This window comes from Echinops telfairi, unplaced genomic scaffold, assembly GCF_000313985.2.
Source record: "Echinops telfairi isolate 266 unplaced genomic scaffold, ASM31398v2 ScPeMD7_4225;HRSCAF=4972, whole genome shotgun sequence".
Classification (NCBI taxonomy): domain Eukaryota; kingdom Metazoa; phylum Chordata; class Mammalia; order Afrosoricida; family Tenrecidae; genus Echinops; species Echinops telfairi.
The window spans coordinates 7,143,665-7,152,309 of record NW_022108124.1 but is presented as its reverse complement, the minus strand read 5'-3'; the positions used below and the strand labels follow the sequence as shown (position 1 = coordinate 7,152,309).

The 8,645-nt window shown below is 42.2% G+C and overlaps 1 pseudogene; it reads right to left on the bottom strand.

Moving 5' to 3' along the window:
• Positions 1-7,887: 7,887 nt before the first annotated feature.
• Positions 7,888-8,191, bottom strand: LOC115871250 (annotated as a pseudogene).
• Between the last annotated feature and the right edge of the window lie 454 nt (positions 8,192-8,645).

Here is an 8,645-nt window from a genome sequence, read left to right as displayed (position 1 = left end):
AGGCCCGGGTGGGGGTGGGGCGCTCCCGCCACTGCCCTCGTGGAGCCGCCCGTGAACTTGGGGGGGAGGGGGAGGCATCATATGGGCATTTGTTTGCGGAAAGAGCCGTACACACCTTTGTGGGCATAAATACATGTTTCTCAGAAGCGTGCCTGGAAAGGTGCTTTATATGTAGCAAGCGCTTTTTAAATAAATGTAATCCAGAGCACGGGATATGTAGAGGAAACACACAAGCAAGGAAAGGTTTCTTGATACTAAACACAAAGTGCTTATGCCCAAATGAACTGCGAATCAAACATATGGTGGTATTTAAGTCTGGTGAGTCTAGTTGAAAGATTGGGTCCATCCGTTCTCATTTCACAAAAAATCATGTAACTAACTGTTTACTAAATAGGTACCTCTATGGCAGCCCCGATGGTAGAAGTGTATCCATTCTGTGTACTTTGGGCATGTGGGTAGCACGACCAGGCATCTTATAAAGTATAACTTAGATGAGTGATAATGTGGCAATGTGATACAGGAATGGAGTGCGATGCAACGTGTTATTTGGAAGAGGGAGGCGGCTGGGTCTTTAAAGCAAATGTGGTGTTCCTCTAGGGTTCCTGCAGGAGGGGGGGGTGCTACCTAGGCCTCTGTATAAACCCAGGACAAATAGAAGTTTACACTGGACTTTCTTGATTGAGCTTAAAAGAAACCTTGTTGTTGTTGTTGTTGTTGTTTACATTATTATTGCCTTCCCAGTAAAATCATGTTTGCCGCTTTTTAAAGTGAGGACTTCTGTGTTTACTTTGGTCATAGGTTTTGGAACTGGGTGTTGCTGTGGGTAGGGGTTCCAACTTTTTGCTCGCCACACAACAAACAAACCCCTGCACCATGCCCACAATCCTTGCTGTGTGAGGCCACTGTCACTTCACCACTCGTCTCCCTCTCTCATGGGCCTCACCAAACGGGATGTCCTCCAGGGATTGGTTCCCTGCCCCCGCATCCCACCAATGATAAATCTATAATACCTGAGGCCAAGTCTCACCACCTAGTTTCCAAGGATCCTTCTGGCTGCTCTTCCAGGACAGATTGGTTCTTTCTTCTGGCCGCCCAGGATCTATTCAATACTCTGTTCCAACAGCATCAACTCTTCGAGGTTCCTGATTCCTGGTCCAGCTCGCCCATGCACATAAGACCATGGAGGATATAGACTAAGGCATGGCTCTGCCTCCAGAAACCTGTGCTTTAAAAAAAAAAAAACACTTTCAAGAAAACTTGGTATGATAAGTGAATTACAGTATATGCCAATAAAACTCTTTTAGGAAAAAGTGGTCTTTTGTAGGAGATTGACCCAATGCTATACTTTTGCTTTCTGAACTGCCACTTCCTTGGGCCTTGATTGTGGATCTAAGTAAAGTGAAATCCCTGACTCCTTGGATCTTTTCTCCATTTATTATATGTTGTCTACTGGTCCAATGGCAAGGAATTTTGTGTTCTTTACACTGTTACAATCAATGCGGAAGGCTATAGTCTTTGGTCTCCATCAGTAAGCGCTTCAAGTTCTCTTCCCTTTCAGCAGGGAAGGTTGTGCCATCCGCACATGAGGATATCACTGTCTTACTCCAAAACCAATACCGCAGTCGTCTCTAGCATCACAGATTATTTGCACAGCATAAATTGAATTGGTATGGTGAAAGGATACAGCCTTGATACATACCTTTCCTGGTTGTCAGTCATAAGGCCATGTAGAGATTCTGCATGAGCACAATTAGAAGAGTTTTGGAATTCCCATTCTTTGAACTGGTATCTAGAATTTGTTATGATCCACACAGTTAAATGTCTCTACATGGTCACTAAAATACAAGTAAAGATGTTTCTGATGTTCTCTATTTCAGCTAAGGTTCATCTGTTGTCAGCAATGTTTTCTCTCATTCCGTATCCTCTGCTGAATCCCATAAGAATTTCAGGCAGGTCCCTGTTGATGTACTGCTACAACTCATTTTGAATTCTCTTGCATGTCATATTAATGATAAATTTTTAAAATATTTCCCTCAAGTCAATTCCAACTAATGGCAACCCTATATAGGGTATCTGAGACTATACATCTTTACGCGAGCAGATAACTTCAGTCTTGCTCCCTCCAACTGGTGGGTGTGTTTGGACGGGTCACCTTGCGATTAGCCATCCAACATCTACCTAACTTCCCCAGCGGTGTTCCTTGATATTAATGGGAGTGTTCATAATTTCCACCTGCTGTTGAAATCAGCACACATATAGTGACATCGGTGTAGTCATGATTTGAAAGTAGTGGTCTTTTCCTCTCAATACTAGAGAGCTAAACTTTCATACCACACACACAAAAAGTCTAATTTGAAGTATCTTTTACACATGTGGAGAAGAGACCAGCCAGAGAGAGACCTTTAGGGACCCATGGGAGGTTGGGGGGGGGAGCCGGAAAACATCGTAGGAAACAGAGCATGGAAACTCCCTCCCAACTGCTGGAGAGAAAGTTCAAAGCATATCAGTGGTGTGTCCTTAGAGCCAGCTATTTTGATACATGAAAGAGGGAATGTTAGATTAAACAATGTCACCTGATGGGAATTTAGATAACTGCAGGTTTCCAAAACACTGCTAGGAGTGTTCAGGCAAACAGAACAAAGGAAGAGAGTTTTACAAAGCAGTAGAATCTAAAAAGGAGGCTTATTTACCACAAACCTAGCATTTTTGCAGTCTCTTAGGTCATGAAAGTATGATATCTTTTTATTTTTAAATATATATTTTTTTAAGATTCGATGGGTGAAATATGTCACCACCTATAAATCCTCTCTCCAAGAAGTAAACTTTTCTCAAGATAATTAGGGCTCATTATCTGAGTCAACCAATGAAACGTCTTTATTGACCTTCATTGTTTTTGTTAATGTTCTGCTGTGCCAATACAGCACCCACTATAAAACCTAACCGCTCTTCTACTGAATGAGGACTGGTCAACCACCGTCTCCTTCTGGGGGGATGGGAGGGAACTAAACCTACCCCCAACACGTTAGGCTGCAATCCACAAGGTCCACAGTTCGAAACCAATGGCCGCTCCGTGGGAGACAGATGGGGCTTTTTACTTCCTTAAACAGTTGCTGTCTGGGAAACCCATAGAGGAAGTTCTACCTTGTCCTATAGGGTGGCTCTGCACTGAAATCCACTCAATGGCAGTGAGAGAGACAGAGTTCTACCCCCACAGGGGAGAAAAAGCTCCCCTTTGCCAGGACTCTGGCCTAGAATTGTTTTTACCCTACGTCGAACCGCCTCTTCCCCCAACCAAAGTTGTTCAGTGTTAAGTTGAGCATCAGCACATAATATTCCGTGCGTTTATTTACCCTCTTGTGATTTACAAGGTGTGTTCCTGTGCATGAATTGCTTCATTTAAATGTCATGATTTTTTTTAAAATCACTAACGGTGGGATCGAACACGTGCCCTTCAACCACCACTATTAAAGCTTGTTCACCAAAGCGTTAACTAAAAGTATCTTTGGGTGGGATGGAATGGAGAGAGTGCACCTATGTAGAAAAGTTGATTCCTCGTGAAAGCGGTTTGGGATGAGACCATATTTTGATCACTTTGATTCTTATACTTTAGGGATCCATCTGAAAAGACAACGTGCTTTCAACATGAAATATTCACACGCACCCTAAAGTTTACCTGTATTACATCACCTCTAGCCATTCTAACATCCCTCCATACAAGATCAGAGGCTACACTGAAGTTCAAGCCCTAATTAGGCACATAGGGTGAGATGAGGACAATGAAGTAACTATTGTTACTAATGTTCAGTGCTCCTAATCTAAAAGCTGCCCTTATGCTTTTAATATGAATGTTAATATGTTTCCAGAAGGGAGAAATTAGTTACTAAGAAATTCTAAAGCAAAGGGACACATTATTAAGAAAGTTCTCTTGAACTTTCTAGCTAATTACTCAACAAAGAGAAACTTTATGCAAGTAACTATAAGCAGAAGTTACATATAGGTTGTAAAATGACTAGACAAATCCTGACTTGTTTTATTTCAGTCATATAACACCCAAGGAGGCAAGAGAGCCTACATCTTGTAACATGCATTGTTCATTTTAAAAGAAAAGTGGTTTAATCCCAGGCCTATGGGATCTCATAACTAGATACAGGTTTTTTTTTTAAAAACCATGATGCTTTCAATTGTTGACATTAGCTGATAGATAAAAAGTGCTCAAAACAAACTTAATAACCCGAAAAGGATATTTGATGCCCACAATCGTTGGTGGGTGCTGCACTCTGTTTTCTTTACTTCCCCAGGAACTGACCCAGTGGCTTTTTGGGTCAGCATTCGCCCCCAGGCGTCTGGCTGATACCCTTGTGATAAGTTTCTGTTTCATTTTGACTTTGCCGGTCTTTGTCTGTGACTCTCCCAGCTATCAGCCTTTGCCATCCGTACTGATGCACATCACTGCCACACATCTCAAGATCTCAGCACCCAAGTTCCTCTCCTCCATCTGCATTTAGCATGCCACTGGTGACCTTCTTTGTCAGCGTGAACCTTGTCACAGTTTTCCAGGCCTCTGCGACCTGATTTCATTACAACAGTGAACTTTACTTGGGAGTCTTCATTTAAATTGCAAAAGAAACACATAACCAACCATCTTACAAGTATTTATGCCTCTTCGATAATGGAAACAGCAGGTTGTATCCCACGTTTGTGATCCAGTCCCAACAGAAAACCAGCCACATTCAGAGCATAATGCTGTACCAATCAATTACTTACATAGACTGACCCGCCTTGTACTTCCTCGGGGCAGCACTCAATGCCACAGATAACCTTGATGGTAATTTGCTGCTCAATTTGTCTGCAAATAATTATTGAAAGCTTAGTGAGCCAAGGAGTGGTTCTTCAATCAGGTCCAACCAATGAAGACGTTGAGCAGACAGACAGACAAATCCAGCGTGGGAGGAAGAACCAGGCTAAAGGCAATGGATGGTTTTAGGATGGAGTCTTTGGGTGGGCAAGCAGTTCTTTTTTTTTTTTTTTATAGCTTAGTGATTTATTGATTTTTAAAATAGTTTTTAAATCTATACATCTTGTTGGCTCCTTGCGCTAATGTTCCACTGTGACAAGGCCCTTTTCTGTTTTGTTTGCTTAGATTTTATTCTTATATATATATTTTTTTTATTTTTTTTATTTTTTTCAAATACTTTTATTGGGGGCTCTTACATATCTTTTTTTTTTTTATGTTTTGTTTTGTTTTTTCTTTTTTCTTTTTTTTTTCTTTTTTAACATTTTATTAGGGGCTCATACAACTGTTATCCCAATCCATACACACATCAATTGTGTAAAGCGCATTTGTACATCGTTTCTCAAAACATTTTCTCTCCATTTAAACCCCAGACATTAGGTCGTCATTTTTCCCCTCCCTCCCCGCTTCCCCCTCTCGCATGGGCCCTTGATAGTTTATAAATGGGTATTTTGTCATATCTGGGCAAGCAGTTCTTAACATTCTCGACTGCTAAAACAAAGTTGGAGGTGCAAGTCTTTCCAGAAGCAACTCAGAAGAAAGACCTGGAGATACACTTCCAAAATATCATCCCTTAAAAATCCTCTAAATATAATAAGACTTTATAAATTATCAAAGGTTCATGAGGGAGGGGGCAGGAAGGGAGGGGGAAAAAGAGGAGCTGATACGAAGGGCTCAAGTAGAAAGCAAATGTTTTGAGAATGATGATGGCAACAAATGTACAAGTGTACTTGACACAATGGATGGATGGATGGATGGATTGTGAGAAGAGTTGTACAAGCCCCCAATAAAATGATGTGAAAAAAGAAAAACAGAAACAACAGTTCTAAAATAAAAGAAACAGCAGTTATTATAACTATGTCATTACCAACTTGAAGAAGGCCTGCTTCTATTGTAGTTATGAATATGTGTTTTGGAAATATAATGGAAGTAGGCTTCAATTTTGATTTTATTGGTTGCTAATAAGATGTGTTTTTACAAGTTACTTTGTTCCCTTGGGCCTTAATTTTCTTTTGTAAAATAAAAGTGATAGTATTTATGAATTTTCAAAAGTATAAAAAAAGAGCCTCTAGACCAGTGGTTCTCTACCTTCCTCATGCCGCGACCTTTCATACAGTTCTTCATGTGCGGTGACCCCCCAACCATAAAATTAATTCCGTTGCTACTTCGTTACTGTAATTGTGCTACTGTGATGAATTGGGTGACCCCTGTGAAAGGGTCATTCGACTCCCAAAGGGGTCATGGCCCACAGGTTGAGAACCACTGCTCTAGAACATGCATTGGAATTGACTCAATGAGTTAAATAGAATAAGGACATTTAAAACCATGGGCTTAGATACAATCAATAAGGGCATGAATGTAGGTAGATAGCATTTCCATTGCCTCCTGAACCTAAATGTTTTTAGTTGTTTCATTTGTTGTTGTTAAAATCATGAATGTGTGCTGCTATTGGGATAGCCAGCAGTCTATAGATCATATTTTATCCTATGTCTACATAAGATAATGTTCCAACCATGTAAGGACATTGATTGATGAAAACTATAGAAATAGTCATTGCTATTACTTATTGAGCGTCTTGCAGAGGGCTTTTTTTTAAAACATTTTATTAGGGGTTCATACAATTGTTATCCCAATCCATACACACATCAACTGTGTAAAGCGCATTTGTACATCGGTTCTCAAAACATTTTCTCTCCACTTAAACCCCCCGACATTAGGTCCTCATTTTCCCCTCCCCCCTCCCTCATGAGCCCTTGACAGTTTATAAATGGGTATTTTGTCATATCTTGCCCTGTCCGACGTCTCCCTTCACCCACTTTTCGGTTGTCTATCCCCCAGGGAGGAGGTCACACACAGTTCCATGTAATCGGTTCCCTCTTCCCTACCCATTCTCCCTTTATCCTCCCTGTTTTGCCACTCACACCACTGGTCCTATAGCGCTCATCCGTCCTGGATTCCCTGTATTTTCAGTTCCTATCTGTACCAGTGTACCTCCTCTGGTCTAGAATTCGAGTCATGGTAGTGGGAGCGGGGAGGAAACCTTTAGGAACTAGAGGAAAGTTGTATTTCTCATCATTGTTATATCGCACCCTGACTGGCTCGTCTCCTCCCCGAGACCCCTCTGCAAGGGGATCTCCAGTGGCCTACTAATGGGCTTTGGATCTCTACTCTGCACTCCCCCCATCATTCACTATGGTAAGATTTTTTGTTCTGATGATGCCTTATACCTGATCCCTTCGACACCTCGTGGTTGCACAGGCTGGTGTGCTTCTTCCATGTGGGCTTTGTTGCTTCTGAGCTTGATGGCCGCTTGATTACCTGCAGAGGGCTTTTTATAAGGTGTCTGTTGTGTCTAATTTTCTCAAGAGCCAGAAGAGCCAACAAATATGAGTTCAATTTGACATATGAGGAAACTGAAGCAATGAATCCATGAGTTTATGGTGTCGATAATGGTAAGACAAGGATTTGAACTTACAGCTGAGTGTAGTGTCAGATTCGCCACTGAGTGCTACTAAGCTAGTCAAGGCATCAAAGGACCAAGATTCGCAGAAAAGTGCTTCACTGTGTAAGGAAAGGGGAAAAATACAAAGTGTAATAAAAGGAGAAACTGCTTGGAGGGGAGGAAGCACACCTTAATCCCTTTTATATGACACACGGTTCCCAAATCTGCATTTCAGGAACAGTTACGTGAACGGAGGTGTGGGTTCAATCAGTTAGTCTGACCCACTCCATTGCACTCTTGGGTAGCACTAGCGTAGCTCCTCATTGTGAAAGGAGGGCACAATCGCTTCCCGGCCTGTTGGCTAAGTTCAAGTGTAGTATCTGTCCTTTTTTAATGTTCAGTTTGGTTTATTGAACGTATTACAAAAGAGGGTTTAGTCAAAAAGACCAAAGCCCGGGTCATCATCAGATTCTTCAAACTCTTCTTTCTTGGCTTCCACTTTCTTCTCCTCAGCTGGGGCAGCAGCGGGGTGGAGGGCTGGGACAGGGCTACCAACCCTCACATTACAGATGAGGCCCCCGATGTTGACTTTGGCCAGAGCCTTGGGCCCCACGTTGACGCCGCCGGCGGCCTTAATGAGGGCGTTGATCTTGGCCTCCGTGCTGGTCACCTCGTCATCGTGTAGGACGAGGGCCGGCTGAGTAAGTGCTGGTGAGCTCGGAGACAGAGGCCACCATGCGGAGTCCTGGGCTGGCGGCTGCTAGTGGCCTGATGAAGTGCGGAGCTCACCCTACCGTGGCCTTAGCTTCCTAGGAAGATTGAAGAACGGAGCACCTTAAGGGCTGCAGAGCAAAGAGCTAGTATTTGTTCTGATCAGTGAAAGGCAGGTTTGTCCTGCTTACTCCCTACCTCTCACCACTTCTCCTGTCCCCATGTGATTTTGAAGATGTTGGGAGGGAGTGGAGGGAGGGGATGTGGAGAGAAGACAGTTGACAGTAATGTGATTTCAATTATTACCAGTTTAAAAACCAACTTTTCTTTCAAGCTTAGAAATTCAAGTTGTATATCTAACACTCCTGTTAAGAGGATATGTATAATTTGGTTAGTTAAATTCCCTTGAATTATTAAACTGCATCTGTATGTTTAATACATACAATCTTTTAAAACATTTCGGCTGCTCTGCAAATGAAA